The 25,565-nt window shown below is 44.2% G+C and overlaps 1 protein-coding gene across 1 annotated transcript in view; it reads right to left on the bottom strand.

Moving 5' to 3' along the window:
* Positions 1-25,565, bottom strand: part of CTNND2 (catenin delta 2) — a 784,902-nt gene that overhangs the window by 310,727 nt on the left and 448,610 nt on the right. The gene's annotated exons all lie outside the window — the stretch shown is intronic.

Here is a 25,565-nt window from a genome sequence, read left to right as displayed (position 1 = left end):
CCAATTAAGAATGTCCTTGACACAGCAGTAAATATTATTAATTCTGTTAAATCTTGACCCTTGATTGCACATCTTTTTAATATTCTGGGTGATAAAATGGAAAACACACATAAGGCACTTTCATCTTCCAGAAAAAGCACTTCCATGTGTGTTGAGTTGTGAAATGAACTAGCCTCATGGGGCACTAATTTTACCTGAAAGACTGACAGACAAACTAGTCATTCAGTCTTGGATATCTGCAGGCACTCTCTTAGGGACAACAAGGGACAGAGTGAGTTCAACTTAAGTAAAATTACTGGCAGTATTTGTTGCCAGTGATAATGTTTCAGCTTTCATGAAAACATTAGAGATGGGAAAATTCGATTTTAAAAATCTCTTGGTACCTGAAGACGTTCTGATGAATTGCTGGTGCCGCTAACAAATATGACTATAAAATAAATATAAAAATATATCATATAATGAGATATATCAATCTTTAGAATATCTGCATAATTCTGCAAATATATGCCAACAGCACATAAGGGTAAAAGATCTTCCAAAGCATTTAAAATCTACTCAAGACAGAGCAAGGGATTTTAAGCAACACATTACAAAGAGTTCAGTTAAAATTTTAAGTTGTTTATTTTGACTAAACTTTGTTGTTTTTTTTTAATGGCTATTTACTTTTGAGAGAGCTAGAGAGAGAGAAACACAGTACGAGCAAAGAAAGGACAGAGAGAGAGGGAGACACAGAATCTGAAGCAGGTTCCAGGCTCCGAGCTGTCAGCACAGAGCCCAACATGGGGCTCAAACTCATGAACCATGAGATCATGACTTGAGCCGAAGCTGGACACTTAACTGACTGGGCCACTCTGGTGGCCCTCAACTAAACTTTAAAAAACTACAACTTACAGAGTTTTGTTTGGTTTAAAAGAATATCCACAATTATCTAAAGAGCTATGAAAATACCATTCCATTTTCCAACTACACATCTGTGTGAGGCCAGATTTTCATCCTATACATCGAACAAAGTATTTTACCACATGCTGAACAAAGAAGCAGATATGAGAATGTAGTTGTCTTCCATTAAGCTAGATACTCAAGATTTGCAAAATTATAAAAGAATGCTGTATTTGGAAAGCTAGTTATTTTATTTTTATTGTTGTAACTGAAATATATTTGACATACGATATTTCATTAGTTTCAGATGTGCTACATAGTGATCCGATAAGTTGATACTTCATGCAATGCTATGCTTGCAAGTGCAGCTACTATCAAAATAGTTATTATTATTTATTACTATTTTTTTAGTTTATTTATTTATTTTGAGAGAGACAGAGACAGTATGAGTAGGGGAGGGGCAGAGAGAGAGGGAAGCAAAGAATCCCAAGCAGGCTCCTCACCATCAGCACAGAGCCCGATGTGGGCTTAAACCCACAACACTGTGAGATCATGACCTGAGCCGAAACCAAAAGTTGGATGCTTAACCAACTGAGTCACCCAGGCACCCCCAAAATAGTTATTTTAAATAAAAGATTTATATCAATATGTAATGGGTTTGTTATTATGACTTTATAAGGAATTCTTTCTTTTTAAGTTTATGTATTTTTTGAAGGAGGGTAGGAGAAAGGGAGAGAGAGCTTGAGAGAGAGAGAGAGAGAGAGTGTGTGTGTGTGTGTGTGTGTGAGAGAGAGAGAGAGAGAGAGAATGAGCAAGGGAAGGACAGAGAGAGAGGGAGAGAGAAAACCCCAAGCAGGCTCCTTGCTATCAGCACAGAGCTCAACACAGGGCTTGATCTCATGACCTGAGCCAATATCAACGGTTGGATGCTTAACTGACGGAGCCACCCAGGTGCTCCATGACTTTAAAAGTAATTCTTAATGGATATATTAAATTAAATATTTAAGCACATTTCAACTTTAATCTCTGACACAGTAAACATAAATAGATGTAACTCACAGAATCAGAAACTCTGAGTCCTTCTGTAACAGTTAAGCACATGAGGGAGGGTAGGAGACCACTGAGTCTGAGAACCACTGCTCCAAGAGGGTTTGAGTGGGAGGGGTGGGGATGGGGAAATGATGGACCAGCGTGGCCATCAGTTTGGATTTTATCACAGGGCACAGATTAATTCCACCTTCTATTGTCTAACAAACTTCCCAAGGATCCTTGCCGAGGATTTTTTGTTATTCTCACCTCAAAATTCACAGTGATAATTGGGAAGAAATGAAAATTCCATGGTCCCACTGTTAAAATACCAATTAGCACCTTACACACTGGACAGGTTAACTAATAAACTACAGCAGCAGTGAACACAGCCCTACAATGTTCCCTTTCTTTACTTTCTTCAGATGACGCCACATTTCTAAGGTAGTAAATTTTACGTAAGGAGCTATAAACTACTGCAACTGCATCCAGTCATGGAAACTTCATGCCTTACCAGAAGCATGACAATTTGTAAATGATAAAATCCCCAGGAAATGGATGGCTGTCTTTTGTTTCACAATTAGATGCTACAGCTTAGAAATCAATGGAGAAGTCTGGAAAGTAAAATTCCTTTTCTCCTAAACTCTTCATGCTTTGCTTTGAAAAGTGTCTACGTAATTGGATTATCTCCCATTTAGTTATGTCTCTCGTCAAGCTAGTCCTATTAAGTCTATGATCCTGGTTTCTGGCAATCATTTCTACAAACATTCCTGAAAAGGAACTTTTCAACTGCTTATGCATTATTGGCACAGTCAAGTGCCACAGTCAGACAAGATGTGGTTCAGGGAAGGGGTTATAACCTTGAACTCAAGCTCCACTATAAACAGTCTGGATGCTTAGCAGGTTACACATGCATCTGTGTCCAAGGCTTCTTAGCTGTGAAATGGGGCTACTGGTATACTGCACTGTGTTTCACGAGAATTAAAACAAGTTGTATTTGGTGAACACTCTAGAACAGTGTTTGATCGCTTACTATAACACACTTGGTAAATGTATTTCCTTGAGGCATCTTCCCATTACCAGTGCAGAGAAACTCTTGCGGTACAATGCAAAAATGCTCACCCTGGATACAAGAGCTAGGGAGAGTCTCTTCCCGATTGTTTCATAGTGAAAAAAAACCATAGCAATGCGTGTAAGCTGGCTCCCAGTCAACCCTTTAGATTGTCTTTCTACTTCTCTTTTCTTAACTTTAGTATCGACAGTTGAACCTTGAACAATGTTGGGGCTAGAGGCCAACCTCTCCTCAGTTGAAAATTCATGCGTGAATTTATTTAACTACTATTGTTAACCAGAAGCCTTACTGATCATATAAACAACTGATTAACACATATTTTGTATGTTATATGTATCATATACTATATTCTTACAATAAAGTAAGCTAGAGAAAATCTTTTTGAGAAAAATCATAAAGAAAATGCATTTACAATCCAGTATTGGACTTCACTTCAATGTTCACTGAAAAAAAAATCTGCCTATCAATGGACTCGCACAGCTCAAGCCCATGTGGTTCAAGGGCAACATGTATTTTGTTTATTTACCAGTTGCTAGGGTTTGGACTTTCTGCACCGTTTTGTCTAAATGTACCATTTCAATATTCAACGTTGGAAAGCTTTGCTCTCTAAGGTGTATTTATCATTTGCAAGTCTATTCCAAGCTCTTTTCATATATTTGATTTCAGTGACCTAAGACCTCCATACTGTCACCCTCATTTTGCAGTTGAAGAAAATAATGCTCAGCACAGTGAAGTCACAAAGATTGAAGTAGCAGAGCTGAGACAGAACTTGAGCTTTTTTACTCCCAATTCCACAGAAGCCAAGGAAGTGTGTCCACTGTGCATCTGAAATTCAGTTCCTGGTGGACATCTGGAATTTTACCCGGCAGCCTTAGCCCTGCCCCACTCTCTACTCGGCCTCTGCTCTCCTGAGCAGCCCCACCTCTTGTCTCATCGCCTCAGGGGGTCAGACCGGATGCTGGAGGGCAGCGAGGGGTGGGGTCTGCAGCACAGTCTTCCCTTGAGGTGAGAGAGAACAAAAGATAATCCTGGGGCAGGAAGAGAAAACAAAGAACAGGACCTCACATCTCCGTTCGCACCTGCTCCCTTGTGTAGTGTCCAGCAAAGAGAAACAGCTTTGGTCCAGGTGATACTGGAGAAGCCAGAATGAACTGGGAGAGAAACGCATGGATTCCTCAGCGTGTGGTTTCAAGCCTACGTGGGGACCGTGGACCATGAAGGGTTCGTATCTTTGAGAAATTTAACACAAACCACCATGAATGGCTTGTTTGTAAAGGAATTCCTCCAACATTATGGTCTTTCCCTCTTTCTGCTCTTCTTCAACACCTCAAAAAATATAAAGCACAATTTTTTTTCTGAAGCTTCCTTGAGACAGAAGAAATCATAAATCCTCGCTCTTGGCTCAGCACTACAATAAAGGACAGTTTGCAGGCATGCTGTACATTTTTTATGTTAAAATGTACAATTTTTCATAAAAATGGTATAAAATGTACTTTTTTTTGGTATTAAAACCACATACACGCCCATTGGAAGCACCACTACTTTGGGCCCCCCTCGGATGCCAGGGGAGAAAGCAAGGATTCCGTTCTTTGGAAACAACTGTTCTAGATTTTCTCATCATCTCTCGATGGAAATGACACTTCTCCTAGATTACATTGACCCGTAACTGACTTGTTGTGTTCTATTCTGCCTTGGTTTCTTTTTTTTTTTTTTATGTTTTTTATTTATTTCTGAGAGAGAGAGAGAGACAGTGTGAGCAGGGCGGGGGTCAGAGAGAGGGAGACACAGAATCCAAAACAGGCTCCAGGCTCTGAGCCAGCTGTGAGCACAGAGCCCGACGCGGGGTTCGAATCCATGAGCCATGAAATCATGACCTGAGCTGAAGCTGGACGCTTAACCGACTGAGCCACCCAGGCGCTCCTATTCTGCCTTGGTTTCAACTTGAATGACTGAACATGTCCTCCGGCAAACTGGTCATATCAGAGGAGGGTGGGGAATATCCTCAGTAGGAGTGTGGGAGCTGGATCCTTTTGGCACTCGGAGCAGGGACTTGTACGGGAATCTGATCATTGCTGAATCTGAAAGCTATACTAAATTTGCTTCCCTAGCCGTGTGTGCCTGGCTTTTGGCTTTGCAATTAGTTGGCATTTGTTTTTTGTGGTTTTGGGGGAAAAAAAATTTCCCAGAAGGCTGGCCAGTCACCTCCTGAGGGGGTTGGGGGAGGGGGGCTGTATTTCTCAGAGTAAGCGGTGCGCTCCTAGCAGCTGGGTCTGGCTGTCACCCCTAATCAGAGGGAAAACCACGGGCACAGGGGAAGATCGAGGTGGTGTTCTGACAGAGCCTTCCCCTACCTGGAGATGATTGCTCTCACCCTGGGGCTCCCCTTGGCTGAAATCCTGAATGCATGTGTGCTTGCTTCAACAGAAGGGGTTGTTTTCAAACACCTCACAATCCATCTCTTATGCTACTTATTTAAATGGAGCCACAGGTGAGAAAGGGATGGTGCATAGCCTTCTTGGGGGAGTGTTGGAGGCTCACAGAAATCCTATTAATGCTAAACGTGGGGACAAGAAGCTCTCCAGCTTCAGGATAAGCTAGGAGGGGCTGCAGAGGAAAGAAAAGGGCTCCCCAGGTGTCCCTGTGATTCTCCACCTGCTCTCTACTGACAGAGAAGAAGATCATGCCCAAGGGCCACCGCACCTGCACAAATGTGGCCTCTGCATCCCAGCGCTGGGAGGCTGCCTCGATCCACTGATAGCAGCAGGGTGGAAAATCAGGGGAAGTGATTTTCCTGGGCAAATGGAGGAGGTGAAAACCCAGCTTATGCCACCTGCCTCCTGAGGCGTCAGCTGGCAGGGTTCAACCAGGTAGAGAGGAGTCAGGCAGGCCATTCCAGATGTTCTTTCTCTCCAGAAACCCCTGTCCTTCCTCCTCCTCTCTACCTATGTGCCCAAAGGAGTCCTCCTTCCGTGTCCACATCTGCAGGGTGGGGTGGGGGGGCTACTTTAAGCATGCTGTCTGAATCACTCTATCTTTAGCGGGTGGTTCATGTTACCATGTTTCTAAGTTTCTTGTGTGTCTTTTCTCTTCAAGACTGTGAACATCTTGAAGCCACAAGGATATTCCAGAAACTTCCTTTCTTTTCCATGCAATGCTTAGCGTATTTCCTAGCATTTAGCAGGTTTTCAAAAATACAGTTGCTCTGAAGTTTAGTTTGGTATTAGAAATATAAATTGCGACTGGCATGGGGAAAAATACTACCGACCTTCTTATGATGGGGTTAAGTTCTGATAAATACATCATAAAGTGAAAATGCTGTCAGTTGGAAATACGATTAATATACCTACCATACGGGCCACCATAGCCTAGCCCCGCCTACCTTAAACATTCTCAGAACACTTACACTACCCTTACATTAGTTGGGCAAAAGTCCTCTAACAGAAAGCTGATTTTCCAATAGACTGTTGGCTACCTCATGTAATTAATGGATACTGAACTGAACTTGAACAACAGAATGGTTGTATGGGGAGAGAAGGTCAGTGTATGGGTTGCTGAGATTTTGTGGTCGCATGGCGGACTAGAGGCTGAGGTTTGCTCCACTGGCCAGCATCACAAGAGAGAATCGTCCCATATGGTGCAAGCCCGGGAGATGATCCAAATTCAAAATCTGAAGTATCTTACTTTGAAAGGGGTATTGCTTTCATACCATCATAAAGTCAAAAACTTGTGAGCCAAACCATTGTAAGTTGGGGACAGTCTATAGTTTTCTTGACCTCAGGATGAAGTTAATTCCTAATGATTCAACCTTGTTGGTACAATTTGTTCTGGAAATCCAGGAGGGGCAGCCCAGCATGGTGGCTATGGGCATGGGCTTGGGAAGCAGAGCCTCAGTGAATTCTGGAACTCATCCCATTAGCTCTGTGGCCCTGGGCAAGTCACCCATCTGCTGGATCCTCTGTTTCCTCCTTCTAGAAAACATGGATAATAAAATTACTCTTGTTGATGGGCTGGTGGCAGAACCAGGTGATATAATAGAGGCAAATTACTGAAACGGATGCTGGGTGCAGAGTAAGCCTTCAATGGACGTTAGCCATTAGTAGGTACCTGCTGGCCACAACCCAGTGACTGCCACTCCTCACTCAGGAACACACTCCAAGACAAAGCATTCCTCTGAGCTCCTCTCAGTTTCCATCAGGAGGGCATACGTGGCAATGGAACCAATCTGGCTCCATATTCTCTTCCTAATTGGCACAGTAATGTCTGGTGACTCAAGGGGCTTGCATCTCACTGTTCCTTCTAAAATGGGGATGACGGGGAGGGCGGCACCTGAGTGGCTCAGTCAGTTAAGTGTCTAACTCTTGATTTTGGCTCAGGTCACGATTTCACAGTTTGTGGCATAGAGCCTTGCATCAGGCTCCTCCTTCACAGCTTGGGATTCTCTTTCTCCGCTCTCTGCCCCTCCTACATGCACACGCACACACTCTCGCAATATGAATAACCTTTAAAAAATAAAATAAATTCAAATAAAGTGGGGATGGAGGGTCTAGGTGGCTTAGTCAGTTGCATGTCCAACTTGGGGCTCAAGTCATGATCTCCAGGTTTGTGAGTTTGAGCCCTCCATCAGGCTCTGTGCTGACAGTGCACAGTCTGCTTGAGATTCTCTCCCTCTCTCTGCCTCTTCTACACTCTCTCTCTCAAAATAAATAAACTTAAAAAATAACCTGGGGATAATGGGACCTGACCTTCTGATTGTTGAGGATGAATGCTTTATTAAAATACTTTGTGAAATGCTGAGCAAGCAATTTTAGGTTTTTGTGTAATGGCCTTCCTCACATGTGCACAAGCACGTACACACACAGATGCCCCCCGCACACCGCCCCCTCCTGGCCACGGCAGGCTGGTCTTGCCTCTCTACTCCCTCCAGGCTGCTCAGCAGTGCAGTTTTATCCCCAGATATATCTCTCACTTGAGGGATCTGAATTTATATAATAATTTTGCGTCTCTCAAAAAATGTGAAGACTGCAAATACAAAATTAGGCTCTAGAAAGGGCTATTTATTTACACTGAGAACAGTGGCAAGGAGCAGTGGTGGGAGGGGCATTCCTCACCAGAGAGGGGCTGGAGTTTCACCTCTAAAACTACCCCTCCTTCCTTGTCAACAGATACGTACCCCCTTTCCTCCCAACCCCCTGCCCCCGTCAATTCTGCTCTTGGCAGGTGACTTTGTCTCCTCCTGTCCGCTCAGGTCAGAAATCAGACACTCTCCCTCTTTTTCAACATGTTTCATGCATCCAGCCATTCTCTCCACCTGCTGGACATCTCGTCTGTGCATTTCCCACCAGGTAAGAGCTGAGTTGAGGAACCTCTGTAGCCCCAGTTCCTCACAGCAGGCGGGAACTATGTGTTTGCCAAGCAAACGAATGAATGAATGAATGAATGTGTCTCAGCATCCCGTGCTCTCAGCCACCAGTCAGCAGTCACAGTCCTATCAGCACCTCTGGTCTCTGTGCCTGCTTTCCCTGGTCACCTCCCTCCCTCCCGTCTCTGCTCCCTTTCCGAGCTGGTGATCTGACACATGGATGTAGCTCTTAGAATACAGACAAGACATTGCTCTGAGCACCTTTCAAACACTCACTTCCTTCATCTTCAAAACCTCCTGATGGGGCAGGGACTATCATTACTATCTCGATCTGACAGATTAGGAACCCAGCACACGCAGCATGTAAGTGGATGCCCCGGGGTCATGCAGCGAGGGAGGCGTAGAGCAGGTTGCCATCACAGCATCTACATCCCCCTCCTGCCTTCTGACACCTGTGCTTGGCCCCTTCTCCCTCCTAAGCTCCCTCCTTCCTTCCCAAGTGGAGGTTGGTGGCTCTAGCTTTTAGGCTAACACTGTATTAGCTTCTTCCTGTGTCACCTACCTGCACACATACTCCCTCAGGGACGGTCCCCTGAGCTCTCATGGTCTAGGACACTCATTTATCACATCCTACTGAGTGACTTGTTTGTGATTTATGAATCTCCCTCATGCCCGGTGGGCCTTCTTCCGCCCTCCCTTCTTCCACCGATGTTCCTTCCTACCACTAGTTGGGTACAGACTTTTGGAACAGAGATGCTACAGACCGTCCAACATTAATGAAAAGCGCACACACCTTGTGCACAGTGACAAACTATGGTCAGTGTCAAGAAGGAAAGGTTAAGGATGCCAGGGGTCTTTTAACAAAGAATCCCATTTAGATGAGCCGGTGGTGGTGAGGGTCAGGAACATCGTTCCCCTGCCCACACCTGAGAGACCAGTAGAGTTGGCTGAGTGAGACAGAGGGCCAAATAAGGTGGAGGGTTCCCTCTGCCTTAGAGAAGGTCTAAGACAGAGGACTGTGCCTTCAGGTGCACACCACACATGCTGGCCCCATCGGAAGGTCCCTGGGATTGGCCCACAGTGCAGAAGTAGCACGTGTAAATGACATGTGGGTGAGAGGAGAGCCAGAAAGGCAAGGCAATATGCAGTCTGATCGGATATTTTTGTGAAGACGTCAAACCTGATCTTAAATGTAATAGGAAGATGATGATGGGGGAGGGGCATGCTGACTTCCATACCTGAAAAATAACTACAGTAAAACCTTGGAGTGCAAGTAACTTGTTCTGCGAGTGTCCCGCAAGAAGAGCACAGCTTTCTAATAGATTTTAAGTTGATAAAGAGCGATGTCTTGAAATATGAGGTGTACATGATGCCAAAGGTCACATGATCACAACTGAGCCAATGGTTCTTGAAATTCTCTTTGATAGGCAAGTGCTTTGGATTACAAGCATATTTTCAGAACAGATTATGCTCCCAAACCCAGGTTTTACTGTACTCTATTGTGAGAAGAATGAGAGAGAAGGGGATGAGCAGAAGTGCGTACAGCTAAGAGGCTCATGGTGGTACAGGCAGGGGTTGATGCCAGCTGACATACAGCTGCAGTTGACCGTGGATGGGTGCATGGAGGGGAAATCTGAGCAAATGATGATCCTTAATCAATACATGCGTGTGAATTGAAGAATGACCTCTGCTTCATCTCCTCCTTCTTTTATCCATCCTGCTCAATTTCTACTTCTAATTATGTGGCTGATCTCACCCTGCCTGCAAGATAACATCCAAATTTCCCAGAAGGATAATCTCTGAAACCTCAGCAATGTCTTCCAACTTCTCTGTCCTTCCCTGCTACGGCCATGCCGCAGTTAGTTATGTAGCACCGCTCAAAGCCACGCCACGGTTCTTACTCCGTGTCTGCTGGGACCGCATCCCCTCCTCTTTCCCTTCAGAGTCTACTCACCCTTCCAGGCTCGGTAGAAATGTGTGCCCAGTAGTAGCCATTCTGATCCTCCCATCTCCTCTTCCCTCCATCAGAATATTTTCTCGAGGATAGAAACTGATTAAGTAAGGCACAGGGACAGTGGATCTAGCCCCATAGAATTAGTGTGAGAACACACTACACCCAGTTATCATATTATCTCTATATTTGTTTCTGGCCCCATTTTCTGCCACAGATCAGAGCCTGAATCCATCTTCCATCAAATGTTGTTAGGGCATCTTTTAGGAGGATTATTAGGGAAATCGGCTCCTTGGGCCAGCATGGAGCAGATTCAGGGATATCTATTTTCCTATAGCCATTTTCTAATTGAAAAGGTACTAGAATCATCATATCATCTATTGGATTAAGAATCAAGCTATTTGTCATTCAGTTGCCTTGGAAACAGAAAGAATTTAGCTTTCTTGATCTGCTATCTTTTCTGAACGCACAGGCTCACCCTGGGCCCTGTTAGGCAAGGCATGACTCTCTCTAAAACGGACGGGTCTTTTATATCCACATATAGGTGTAGGACTGCTTGGTGCTTTGATCTTTTACCACGTTGCTGAGTCAAAACGCCAAAATACCTCAAAGGTTTTGGCTTACATTGTGAATGTAAGGCACAGAGAACCAAGTTTGATCCTAAATTCGTACTATCCAGTCTTCTGTCCTTAGTAACAACGTCCATGTTCTGCCTGGAAACAAATGACTGCCACCTTCGCTGGGGATATAGCTTGCCTTCTGTACATCACCCCAGGAGAAGGCTCGTGGTCACAGTGTGCAGCTCGCCTGTGCAGCCTGGAAGCGGAGTTTTGACCAATGTTCTGGGACTGACATGACTGCTGTCCCCAGAGGAGGCCACTAGCTAGTTAAACGGCGCCACTTTCACCCTCCTACACTGTTGGTGGGGATGTAAACTGGTGCAGCCCCTCTGGAAAACAGTGTGGAGGTTCCTAAGGAAACTAACAATAGAACTCCCCTAGGACCCCGCAATGGCACTGCTAGGCATTTACCCAACGGATACAGGAGTCCTGATGCATAGGAGCACATGTACCCCAATGTTCACAGCAGGGCTCTCAACAATAGCCAAATCATGGAAAGAGCCTAAGTGTCCATCAACGGACGAATGGATCAAGAAGATGTGGTTCATCTATACGATGGAATACTACATGGCAATGAGAAAGAATGAAATCTGGCCACGTGTAGCAACATGGATGGACCTTGAGGGTGTTATGCTGAGTGAAATAAGTCAGGCAGAGAAGGACAAATACCATATGTTTGCATGTATAGGAGGATTAAGAGGAACTTAACGGAGGACCATGGGGTAGAAGAAGGGGAAAAATAGTGGGGGAGAGGGAGGGAGGCAAACCATGAGAGACTCTTGAATGCTGAGAACAAACTGAGGACTGATGGAGGTGGGGGGGAGGTGAAGGGGGGTGATGGGCATGGAGGAGGGTACTTGTGGGGTGAGCACTGGGTGTTATATGGAAACCAACTTGACAATAAACTATTTAAAAAGATAAATAAACAGGGCCACTTTGCTCAAAGTGTGATCTTGAAGCTCCTTTTCTCTTCCTTCCTTCCTTCCTTCTTTCCTTCCTCCCTCCTTCCCTTCCTTCCTTTCGAGAGAGATCACATGTGTGCACGCGGGAAAGGGTCACACAGAGAGAGAATGGCTCCTCACTCAGCATAGAGCCTGACGAGGGGCTCAATCTCACGTCCATGAGATCATGACCTGAACCCAAATCAAGAGTCAGGCGTTTAACTGACTGAGCCACCCAGGCGCTCCATGAAGCTCCTTTTCTAAGCTACCTCCAGAGTCATTCATCAGTCCCCAAGGTCAAATTAGTCTTCATGGCTATCGTAATTCTTTCCACATCCTACACTCAGAACTGTTTTTCTGCCTTTTTTTCTCTGTTTTTGAGTCAGTAATGAAATGAGAGATTGGAGACCTAGGCCCTTGATCATGCCCAAACCACAAATGGGTGAGTGTGTGCACATGTGGCTCTGTGTGTGTGTGTGTGTGTGTGTGTGTGTGTGTGTATTTGTTGGTGTATGTGTGTGTTCATGGCTATGGAACACAAAGCAAAGGGAATGACTGGTGAAGGCACCCTTCTGAAGGGAAACCCTCTCACTCCCAGCATGAGACAGACCAGGTGAGACCCATTTCTTTGACCAATGTGTTGTCAAAAGAAGAAGAAGAAGAAGAAGAAGAAGAAGAAGAAGAAGAAGAAGAAGAAGAAGAAGAAGAAGAAGAATGAGAGAAGGAGGAGGAGGAGGAAGAGGAGGAGGAGGAGGAAGAGGAAGAGGAAGAAGAAGAAAAAGAAAGAAAGAAAAGAAAAGAAGAAAGAGGCCCCAAGCTAAGTACTGCCTATGTTTTAAAATATGCTCTCACTGATAAAAATCGCATATTATCTCATTGTTTAGTTTTTTAATGTTTTATTTATTTTTGAGAGAGAGATAGAGACAGCATGAGCAGAGGAGGGTCAGAGAGAAAGGGAAACACAGAATTAGAAGCAGGTTCCAGGCTCTGAGCTACCTGTCAGCCCAAAGCCCGACNCCATAGAAGACATCTGTGGTTTGGTTTGCTTATATAGAAAGTGCGAATTATAGAAGATTTTTCAGAACAAAGAAAATTTTTAAGTACATTCATTACACTGGATTCATAGTGCTGCTTATTAAAAGCCTTGCTTTAATTACTGTACAGATGTGTAATTAGTGTTTTAAATTGTATGCCTAAGCGACATTACCCTCTGCTTAGATTACAATCACATTTTTTTCTTTTCTTTCTTTTTTTCTTTTTCTTTTTTTTTAAGAAAGCTGTCAATCTATTACATTTGCAAACCTGCTCGTAACTTATCACATCTTGGTTTAGAAGCAGGGTTCAGAAACGCTCTTTAGGAGCACATGGGTGGCTCAGTCGGTTAAGCTTCCGACTTTGGCTCAGGTCATGATCTCACTGTCAGTGAGTTTGAGCCCTGAGTCTGGTTCTGTGCTGACAGCTCAAAGCCTAGAGCCTGCTTTGGATTCTGTATCTCCCTCTCTCTCTTTGCCCCTCCCTCACTCACACTGTCTCTGAAAAATGAATAAACCTTAAAAAATTAAACAAACATTGTTTAAAAAAGAAACACTCGGGGCACCTGGGTGGCTCAGTCAGTTAAGCCTCCAACTTCATCTCAGGTCATGATCTCATGGTTCACAGGTTCAAGTCCCGCATTGGGCTCTGTGCTGACAGCTAGCTCAGAGCCTGGAACTGAAGAGCCTAAAATTAAGTCCTCCATTAAGAGCAACCTCGGGATGCACGTAACCCCAGTTCCAGGAAAAGCCTCAGATTGTTCAAGGCTAAAGCCATCCTCGGACCGCCCTCAGATCATCTAATCAAAAAACATTCCTATGGTCTGAGTCAAGGCTGGGAACTGCAAACAGTTATTTTATACAAACTAGCCAATTTCTCACGATTTGCCTGAACCCCACGTGGGTCCTTTAAACTCACCTCATAATTGGCCATTTTCAAAGGATTCTCAAAAGTCGTGATTGGGTCCCACCAAAAGTAATGAACACCTCACAGATACTGAATGGTCAAAGCTGTTACCAGGGGTGCTGTACAATTGTAATTGGTGCTTATATGATGATGCTACACGTACTGTAACACCCCCATCCCTTACTCCTTAAAAACTCGATTCGCTATTGTTCTTGGCTTCATCTTGCTGCCTCTACACCGGTAGGCGGATGAGCCCCTGCTTGAGCTTGTAATAAAGACCCTTTTGTACTTGCATCGGTGTCGGCTCCTTGGGGGTCTCTGGGAACTCGCGAATCGGGCACAACAGAACCTGCCTTCGGATTCTGTGTCTCCCTTTCTCTCTGACCCTCCCCTGCTCATGCTGTCTCTTTCTCTCTCTCTCAAAAATAAATAAAACATTAAAAAAAAAAAAAAAAGAAAGAAAGAAAAGAAATGCTCTTTAAAGTGCCAGTCAGTAAATATCTTAGGTTTGGCAACACCATCTCTCACAATTACTCCTTCCTCTGTTGTAGGACAAGACTAGCCAGGGACAGTACAGAAACATACGAGCCTGGCTGTGTCCCAATAAACCAGGTTGTGGGCTGGAGCTATAGTTTGCTAATCCTGATTGAGGGCATGTGGGTTCTCTTCCCCCCAGGATCCATTAATTACAAACTTAAAATCAGTGATGGACGACATGCAACGTGAAATCCAAGGTACTTTAAAGAATGTGTGTTGGTCTCACTCTTAATTTGGAAAATAAGTGTAGCTTCACTCAAGACAAAAGTAATTGAAGTAATTAATACGGATGCAAATTCAGGCACCATTTGCTCACACCTTTCCATTTGGAGGTACTAGTCTGCTAGGCTCTCTCTTCATTAACCAATATTTGAGCCCTTCCGATGGGCTCGGTCCCGTGGTGGGGAGTGGCTGGATCGGAATAAGTCAAGCTAACTCCCAACAGGGTTCCCACTCTGTTGGCGTCCAAATGCTTTCCGTGCTTTGCTCACTGTAACACCAGCGCTAGGCCGGGCCCGGCGCCTAGTGGGTGTTCAAAGCATCTTTGCTGATTGACTGAACTGCTACACCATATTTGACACATCTAACGTGAATCCTTATCTTCCCCTCAAACTTAATTTTTCCTTCTGCCTTCACTGCTTCTATTTATAACATTGTTTTCTGAGGTTTAAAACCCCAAAGTCATCTTTTGTGACAGCTCATGGATCCATCCCTTCACTCCATCCCACACGTTATAATCACTGTAATCTTCCTACAACTCAGTTCTGATTCTGTCAGTCTTCGCTCATAACACCTGGGGAGTCAGCCTTTACTCTCAAAGACAAAGTCTGCTGCTCTTCCATGTGGAAATCATCCGTGGGGCCCAGACTTCCCTGTCCTCGCTGGCTGACTTTCCCTGTGACTGGTCCCAGCAGGGCCCCTCTTCTGCCCCTCACACCCCGTGAGACACACACACACACACACACACACACACACACACACACTCAAGTCCTCCCACGCTACACTACCTTGGACGACTTGCCTTTTTCACATACACAGAGCATTTTCTAAGTGAATTTCTGCCTGGCATTGTATCCTTCCAGAACAACTTCATCTCCATTTCAAGACACCCTTATGATCCACTTCACCCCCACTTTCTCAACAGAGAGGCAGAGCACCCTGATAGTGCCTGTGGTTTACGGCTCGGTTGCCCTCACGGCGTCCCTACCGCCGCAGGCTGAAATCTACACGTAGTTGATTGCTGGTGCNAATGTGACCGCTTTTTGTCTCTGGACAAGCTCCCGACGGTCCCTGGGCTTCTACTGGCTGGGCCTGAAACTTCTTTCCATCCTGCTCAGAGTCCAGTGCTTCTCCTGTTGGATGCGATTCCCAAGAGGAAATTCCTCATGCATCTTCTCCCTGAGCAGGAAGTGGGTCACTGGCAGGAAGCAGGGCTCATGTCTCACTGGCCTCCGTGCGCTGCACAGTGCTCAGGTCAAGGGCACTAGCAACAAAGTCCACACCCCTCTCGGCCTTCCTGGTCCTGAGACCAGGCCTCTGATACTCTGGGACCTTCTGCAGGCATCCTGTGGAAATATCTGGAATTCCTTCAGGCCTAGGGAAGTGGGGGCCCCTGGGTGTCATGCCTCTTTCCTCCTCAACGGCTTGGATCTTCCCAGAATTCCACACAGGAGCAGCCACCAACCCTTCTCTGGGATTTTCGATGTCTCACCTCCTCCCCACCCTGGATGAATCTCAGGGGTGGGGCCTCCTAGGCACTTTCATGGGTTTCGGAGCAAACCCCAGACTCGGCCCCTCTGAATTTTTCAACTTGCTGATTCCTGCCTGACCTTTTAAACTTCTTTTGAGAATTCAGGAAATCTGTTCTTGAGTTCTCTCTGGGTTCCTCGCCTGCTTTCTCTGGTCTGCCTCCAAGCTGTGGTTTGAGGTCTCCCCCCACATCTTCTTTGCGCCCCTACATCACAGCCTGGCTTTCGAAAAGCAAAGAATCTTGCTGGCATACCGAAATCCACTAACCATTTTTAAAGGTCGATTTGAAACTTAGAGCCACGCGATAATCCCCTGGGTCTGAGTTCCCTCCCCGCTGAAGGAACAAAGGTCTTGGCTGTGATGTGGGAGGAGGTGATGCGTCAGGTGGCTGACAGGGCCGCTGGACAAGTGCAAGATGAGATAGGGTGCCCAGGAAAATTTGCATTTCAGATAAACAGTGGATCAATTTTTAGTATAAGTATCCCCAAAGTATAATATGCATCATAGTATAGTAAATACAATCGGTTGTTTATCTGAAATTTGAATTGAACTAGATGTCATGTATTTTATTTTATTTTTTTCTGATTTGGCTGCTTTTTTTTTCTTTCATAGTTTATTGTCAGGTTGGTTTCCATATAACACCCAGTGCTCATCCCAACAAGTGTCCCCCTCCATGCCCATCTCCCCCCTTCCCCTCCCCCCCATGCCCATCAGCCCTCAGTTTGTTCTAAGTATTCAAGAGTCTCTCATGGCTTGCCTCTCTCCCTCTCCTGAATTATTTTTCCCCTTACCCTCCCCCATGGCTCTTTGTTAAGTTTCTCCTGTTTCACCTATAAGTGCAAACATATGGTATCTGTCTTTCTCTGCCTGACTTATTTCACTCAGCATAACACCTTCCAGTTCCATCCACGTTGCTATAAATGGCCAGAATTCATTCTTTCTCATTGCCATGTAGTATTCCATTGTATAGATAAACCACATCTTCTTGATCCATTTATCAGTTGATGGACATTTAGGCTCCTTCAATGACTTGGCTGTTGTTGACAGCGCTGCTATGAACACTGGGGTACGTGTGTCCCTAAGATGTCATGTATTTTAATATACTAATACAAATAATTATGAATTCTAATTCCCCAGTTTTTCAGGTAGGTTGCAGTCATAATGAGAACCCTAAGTAAAAACAGGCATCTCTCAGAGCTGAGTGTTCACTGGGAATGAAATACATCAGGTTAATGTTTCCAGAATTATGGTCCTCTTTAATACCACACTGAAATATAAAAAGCAGAGACAACAATGGACTGTTGATGATCCCATATAGCAATCTCTTTAATAGAGGAGTACAGCTTTTTGCTATCATTTTACTAGTTTAAAGATACAATTTAGAGATTAGTGGAGACCTTACATTATTTTATACTCCATGATTCTAAAATGTTAATTTATAAATAATCACATACAATAGCTTTCATAGCAAAATTTGATATCAAGGCAACGGTTATTTTAGAATTCTCATTGTTAGCACAACCTAGAAGAGTAACTGAGAAATCATAATTAACGCTGTTTTCATTTACAAGTATTTTTAATATAAAAGGGGCACCTGGGTGGCTCAGTCACTTAGGTGCCTGACTCGTGTTTTTGATTCAGGTCATGCTCTCATGGTTCATGAGTTTGAGCCCTGCATTGGACAGCACAGTCAGCTTGGGATTTTCTCTCTCTCTTTCTCAAAGATAAATAAACTTAAAGAAAAGTATTTTAATATATAAATACATAAAGATACATATTTATATGAAACACGGAAAATTCAGGGAGCAACAGATTTTGCAGCTGAGCAGTGGAATACACAGCTTTTCAACTTTTCCTCTTTTCCCTCATCTGTTCTACAGTCTGTGCCTCCACCCAGCTTCCTAAGCCCCCTTCTCACGCTCAGCTGGGCACCTGCCATTTCTTCTCAGTGCGAGAACAAAAGCAGCCTCCCTCTGCTCAACGGAATTTCCAACCTACTATGTCTGTACCCATGTACTCAGCCTTTTCTTCTTTTAAATTGAATAAAGTGTCCCAGTTTGCTTTGACTCCACTAGATCCATGCTTTCTCCCATATGCAATCCCCCTCTCTCTTTCTCCGGCACTGCTAGTGTTTAATCCTTCTTCTGGGTCATTCCCACCAGCGTTAACATGCTGTGAAATCTGTTTTCTTACAGAAAACACAGCAAGAAAACACACACACACACACACACACACACACACACACAACATACTCTTAACCCCACACCTCCCTCTAGATACTGTCCCATTTTACTTCTTTGCCCTCGTTTAGAGCAAAATCCATAGAAATTCCTATAATAATAATAATGTCAATAATTATAACAAACACCTACATAATGCCAGTAACTGTTTTAAGTATTTCGCCTATATTAATTATTCCATGGAGAAATCCTCCAATTCATAATAATAAAGTAAAGCCTGTTATTATCCTCATTTTATATTTGGCCAAGCTGAAGCACTAAGAGGCGAAGGTCACGTCAGCTGGACAAGGCGGCTCACACACTCTCGCCGGACACGGTGCCGCCTCTCTGAACTGCATCTCTCCTTGGTATCTGTGTTCCGCATCTATACTTTGGTGAATCCTGGAAACCGGAGTTTTGCTCCCCCGCCCCCGCCCTCGTGCTACCAGATCAAATGGTTGATTCCGGGTCCTCGTCACGCAGTGGTGCCAGCCGCCCGTGCCATTCAGGATTGCTTCCTCTCTACTCCCTTCTCTCGCCTTCCAGAACACAGCACTCTCCTGGGTCTCGTTACTGCACTCTGGGCACCTCCTCCGTTTCCTCGGATTCTCTTTCCCTCAAAGCCTCTGCGAGCTGCGAGGGCCCCTGCGCGGCTTCTCTAGCTGGCCAGGGAAGTCCGGCCTCTTGGGACTTACAAGCTGATGATGCCCAGAGTTTTCTCTCTGGGTCCAACCCCGGAGGTCCGATTCCCCATCTCTACTTGGATGAAAAGCAGTACCTTGAAATGGCCAAGGCCGGAACTGCTTCCGCTCTCCCTCCGCCTCCCCTTTCCCCTTTCCTGGAATTTCCCATCGCAGCAAACAGAGCTCTTGCTCTTCTCCGCCACTCAGGACAAAACCCACTCCAGTTGTCCTAGCTTCCTCCCCAAATTCAGTTCCTCGGCCAATGCGTTGGGTGCCACCTCCAATACACTTTTATTCCCATAAGACCAACCAGGTTTGTGCCTCAGGACTCTTACACCTCCAGTGCCTCTAGCTCAAAGACTCTTCTCCCAGATACCTGCTGGATGACACCACCGTTTAGTTTTTTAAGTTGATTTATTTATTTTGAGAGAGACAGAGAGCAAACAGGGGAGGGGGGGAGAGAGAGAGAGAGAGAGAGAGAGATTGAGAGAGAGAATCTTAAGCAGATTCCTCGCTGTCACCATGGATACCAACATGGGGCTTGAACTTATAAACCATGAGATCATGACCTGAGCCAAAATAAATCAGATACTTAACTGCTGAGCCACCCAGGCACCTCAGACACCACCATGTACTTGGGCCTCTATTCACATGTCCATAGAAAGGCTTTCCCCCACCACCTTGTGTAAAGCAGCATAGCTCTTCATTCTCAATCTCCTTATTGTGGTTTATTTCCTTCAGAACAGTCTATATACTCATATTTCTTGGTTTGATGTCACTTTTCCCTGACCACTACGTAAGCTCTCACATAACAGAAACTGTCTCCCAAGACCTGGGGCCATGCCAAGTCCGTGGCTGAGGCTTGATAACCATCTGCCGGATGAAGAAAGTAAACTGCCTACACTGCGATTTCACATCATAAACCATATTTTTAAGAATATGCAAAAGAAATCTTTGCAAATTAAAATGTATTTGCAATGGACATGAAATGTAAAAGTAGTGCCGTCAAGTCATTTGCCAATTATTTTTGTGTGACAGACCCAGGGTACGCCCACAGTTCTATTTGATTTTTCGTTATTTGGGTTTTCTTCAGTGGATGATTGTGAGATTTTAGTCGATCATATTATACTCCAACATGGACACTGTCTATTTCCACAAAGCCGTCAGGACTGCAGCCTCACATCCAGAAGGTACACACGCCTACGCACTGACCTGATGCTTCAGAACACCAACCACATTTGAAATGGCTTGCACGCTTCCCCATGGGCTTTCCATTTTAGCCCCTCGGTCACAGGGCACTGCTAACTCATGTTCAACTGGCATCGTCCGCTTGCAAGAGAAGCAAATTTCCAGAGGAAGCCAAATTAATGTTCACATGCTACGTGTTATGTAACTCTTTTTTCTTAGTTTTGGAAATCCAGTTGACAGGTTTTTGGGGACTAATCGTGTATCGCAGTTTTGTTCACATAAGAAAAATCTCTTCAGTTTCTGTTTGTTTGCTTTCCGCTAAGGTTTTTTTCTTTATCTAAATACTATCGCCCTCCAATAAACCAGTGACTGAGTTACAACTTTCAGAAACCTCCATGGGTGAAAAATCGTACACAACACAGAACGTTTAATCAAGACCTGAAACAGAACGGTATCTCAAAGCAAAACTAAAAAAGGCACTCTTTGATCTCAAAAATTCTGAAAAGTGACACCAGTTCTGAGGATGAAAGAAACAGAATTTAACATAGTTTTATGTAATCTATTTTTCAGCCTGATAAAACGAAGATGTCTTCTAAATCCTACGCAGTAAATTATATCTTCTATGTGAAAACACACATACAGTATCCCTTTTTTCTCCAGTATATGCAGGGATCAGCGTCACGTTCGAAAAATCGGTTTCATTACCTTTCTAATACATGTAACATAAAACTAAATGATAATGGACCCACCACCAAGCAAAAGAGAATTAAAACAGTCTGAGCTGTCAGAAACATTGATGTAAAAACAGATAATATTTTTAAAATTGTGATTTTCTACAAGTATGTTGCTACATTAAATAAGTATTTACTCTTCCATTTTTGCCGTGTGCAGGCATCATGTCTGATAAGAGACTCATGTCAAATCAGCATTACACTCTAGAGGAGGTCCACTGTGTTCTACACCGTGAATACTGGCTGGCTTGTCATCTGGGTTCATGGCAAAGCCTTGCCCAGGGCCCAGTGGAGACTGGACATGGCTTTAGGGGCTTAAGCAACAGCAGTCAAGCCAGAGATTAGCAGCTACGAATTACTGCTAACATTACAACCTTTCTATCATGTCCACATGTACTGCCATTTAAGGAAATCCTGTAATCGCTGAAAAGACATCCAAAATTATGGCTTTATCAACACAAGACATTTTGGTAATGATGCAATAAAAAAGGGAAGTTGGCATTGTGCGAAGTTCATAAAACCCGAAAAGGAAAACAGTTGAAAGAGAAATGATGGGAAACATGAGGGAACAGAGTGANACACACACACACAGCACTGGTCAGCACGTGGTCACTGATCAAGAGATTGCAAACACAGAAGGTTGGCTCATGGCCCATATCTGATCCTAAAGCAGAAGCCAGCTTCCTATGTCTCACCCCATTTCTGCACTCCCTGTGGCCTTGCTTTGAGATACGAGAAATCAAATCTTGCACCCCCAGCTCCAAGCCCTTCTGATCTCAGCCTCACACACGGCGCCCCCTGGTGGTGTCCTGTCCTATCCCCCCTTCCACACACCTGCATCTCCCCCACTGGATAACTTTCGCTCTCTACCTATATCTTTTCTTTTCGCGTGAAACTCATCATGAACCTGACTTAGGAATCGCCCTTCCTCACTCAGCTCTAGAGCGTCTTCCCCACTTACGTTCTCATTAACGCTCTTGCTCACACTCCCGTAGAATCTGTGCTTCGTGTTTTCAGAGCATGTATTACAGGACTGAAACTGTAGATCTGTCGTTTCCCACAGACATCTCGAAGTTTCTTGAAGATGTGGCTACATCTTACTCATCTCTGTAATTTTAATGTTATCTCAGTATTTGCTGCAGAGAATCTCTTGACATAATGAAGGCAGGGTTGCATAATAATATTATATAATAAGCACTTGTGAATTGCCTCCAAAAAGATCGGTGACAGACATACACAGGCATTATCCCACATGAGCGTTTCATTGCAGTGTCATTTGTGTATGTATAAAAGCAGCCAAGTTATACTGGGGTGATTAATGTTTTCAATATTTTGTGGAACTGCTCAATGATACATATTTTGAGTGGCCTCTTGAATGTATTTACTATGAAAGCTCTTGTCATTTTGACAGCTATAGGATAAAAAGGTATTTCATTGCAAGCAGGAGACTTAAAAGTGTGTCTGGTAAAAAAACCCAAAATTTATATTCCAAATCAAAATAAATTTCTATCAAAGTACAAGTGCTCTCTTTTGGTTGGTAACAAAGCCTATGTATGTATTTTTTGTAAGTGAGTTAGTTTCAAACAGCTCATCTGTGTACCTACTCTGAGTAGGGAGATACCTGCATTAAGAAGAGACTATAGAGTAGTCTGCAGAAAGAAATACTTGCACAGTTAGAAATTAGAAGGCAAAATAATGCAATCATTAATTTTGTGGGTAGGTGTGATCATGTGTCAACAATTTGTGTCCCCTGTGTAGTTAACTTCACGGATGTGCGAGACACCATTTTAACACATGTGAGTTATTTCTGATTTATTTTTTCACACGCTGTGACTCTTAAATTCAAAACATTGCGAAAGCCAATGAGTGACATGATCCATGGAGACAAACTCGTAAGACAGGTAACCAATCACGGCGGCATCAGAGAGAAGCAGGCAACAGGTAACTAACTATGCTTACCCTTTCTTCCACGTGGCACCATTCTGAAAGGAGTTATTTATTTTTATTTTTTTTTTTAATTTGGAAGAGAGAGCAGATGTGCAGGGAGCATGGGAGACGCAGGAAGAGAGAGAATCTGTGCTGTCATTGCAGAGCCCGACTCGGGGCTCGATCTCAGGAACTGTGAGATCCTGACTTGAGCCAAAATTAAGAGTTGGGTGCTCAACCAATGGAACCACCCAGGAATCCCCTGAAAGAATTTAGACTGAATCTGCCCTCCCTGTGTTTGAACTTGCTCTCCAGAAAGAAAACATATCCTGGCAAATTACTAAGAGCCACTAATGAGGCTCATGGTTGATACTTCCATTTCATGTGGTTCCTCTAAATATATCATGCTTTGTGTTTACTTTTTCCTTATATTTAAGATACTTTTAAAAGATGTTAGATAATAAAGAAAATTCTCTTTAGATTTAAATATTTTAAAATAACCACTCACAAAGGTCTCTCTTGTCAGCTCTGACTTTGAGGATATGATTCTTTAAGGTCTTCTCAAACTTTCCATGCCTGGAAAACCATGGTGACTTTAGAGAAGAGAATCACAGTGTCTATACACTATTCTATTGTTAAAAAGTAGGAATGTTATCAAATAAAAGGTTAATGAAAGTGATGTAAAAGAAGAAACTATAAAGTTCCCTGTATGGTTAGTAAATGGATGCAGACAGCGGCAGGAAAGAAGTTCTAGGAGGAGATGGTGGTAGTTTAATAGGTTCCGGAATGCCTAAACTAGGTAACCACTAGTTTTACGCCTTCTTTATCCTCACATAAGAAACTTTTAAAGGGCTTTTTCTAAAATAAACATACAGCCGGACATGGAGGAGGGCACTTGTGTGGATGAGCACTGGGTGTTGCTATATGGAAACCAACCTGACAATAAACTATCTGTAAAAAAAAAAAAAAAAAAAAAAAAAAAAAAGGGGGCACCTGGGTGGCTCAGTCGGTTGGGCAGCCGACTTCAGCTCAGGTCATGATCTCGCAGTCCGTGGGTTCGAGCCCCACATCAGGCTCTGTGCCTATCAGCTCGGAGCCTGGAGCCTGATTCAGATTCTGTGATTCCCTCTCTCTCTCTGCCCCTCCCTGCCCCTCCCCCACTCAAGCTCTGTCTCTCTGTCTCAAAAATAAAATTTTTTTTAAAAAAAGTGTTAAGAAAAACAATAAACTAAAATAAAATAAACACATAGCCTCTTTATGAACATCCTCTAATGTTTGAATCAAATAACTTCATTAAAAGCCTAAATTACATGAATGTGTCATCCCTCAATCTCAATAAAAATATGATGGTTTTTTTTTTTATTTTTTTTATTTTTTTTTTTTAACGTTTTTTTTTTTATTTATTTCTAGGAGAGAGAGAGAGACAGCGTGAGCAGGGGAGGGCCAGAGAGAGAGGGAGTCACAGACTGAAACAGGCTCCAGGCTCTGAGCTGGCAGTCAGCACAGAGCCCGACGCGGGGCTCGAACCCACGAACCGCGAGATCATGACCTAAGCGAAAGTCGGACGCTTAACCGACTAAGCCACTCAGGCGCCCCAAAATATGATGGTTTTTATTGGTACCTATTTTTAATGTGCTGACCAACATTCTTAAAGTATTTTCCTGAATTTTTTTTGCCCTAAAAGATAAATCTCAAGCATTCTGGTCTCTCATCTCTGGAATCAAACTATCAAAGTGTGTGTGTGTGTGTGTGTGTGTGTGTGTGTGTGTGTGCGCGCGCACGCACGCGCGCACGTGTGTGTAAAAACCAGTCATTTGCCAAGTCTCTACTCCCCACGGGAACATCTTTCACACTGTTTCAAGATTTCTCAAATCCTGTAAGCTCTGGGTTTTTCTTTCCTTTCCCTTCCCTCTGTCAGACACACTGCAGATGTCGGCAGACCCTCCAGGGGGAGCACAGAGAGAGGCAAAAGAGATTATACTTGAAATTGGAAGGATGATTTGAATCTTCCAGAAGTAAAAAAAAAAAAAAAAAAAAGAAAAAGACGGAACACTTTGGCTGAGGGACCAGCACGTGGAGAAGCCACCCTACAAGGGCCTGTCATCTCACAAGATGGCGGTATGTTGGACCGCATGGCAGACAGGAGAGAGGAGGGTGGGGGGCAGGGTGAGGAGCCTGGTGGGGCATAGTTTTATTTCAGAGTGGGGATTAACTCTGTAGGTGACAGAGCACGAGGGGAAGCTCCCAAGGAGGGGAACACCAGGATCAAGTTAATTTTGAAGATGGTGTTTTTGGCGCCAGCGGGGGAAGAGGGGAAGACCCTCAGACTGAGTGAGGCGGGGTGAGTGGGACCAGGCAAATGATGACAAGAGTCTACTTTCAGGGAAGGGCAGTGGGGGGCAGACCAGGAAGACTCGACAGACTTCAGAGATAAAGTCGATGGCTACCGACGCCACTTGTGAAGAGGAGGAGGCGGATTTGCAGGCAACACTGAGGTTTGTAGCCCGGGAAGTGGAAGGCCACCCAGGCTGCAGACTCGAGGAAGCAGAAGAGATTTATCGTCTTTAGAGATGAAATATGATGCTTTCCAGGTGCCTGCAACAATCAGCCAGTAAGTGCAAACATGGCAATCAGGACAGGGGTCTGGCACGGGGGATACAGGCTGGCGGACGGGCCTGGGGCAGGGAAACACATGGCAACACGGAATCTCCTGACGAGCAAGAAACAAGATCCTCGCCAAGAACGG

This window comes from Crocuta crocuta, unplaced genomic scaffold (genome assembly GCF_008692635.1).
Source record: "Crocuta crocuta isolate KB4526 unplaced genomic scaffold, BGI_CrCroc_1.0 scaffold89, whole genome shotgun sequence".
In the NCBI taxonomy this organism is placed as follows: Eukaryota; Metazoa; Chordata; class Mammalia; order Carnivora; family Hyaenidae; genus Crocuta; species Crocuta crocuta.
Note: the sequence above shows the minus strand (reverse complement) of the source record. Positions and strands in the feature narration are given on the sequence as shown.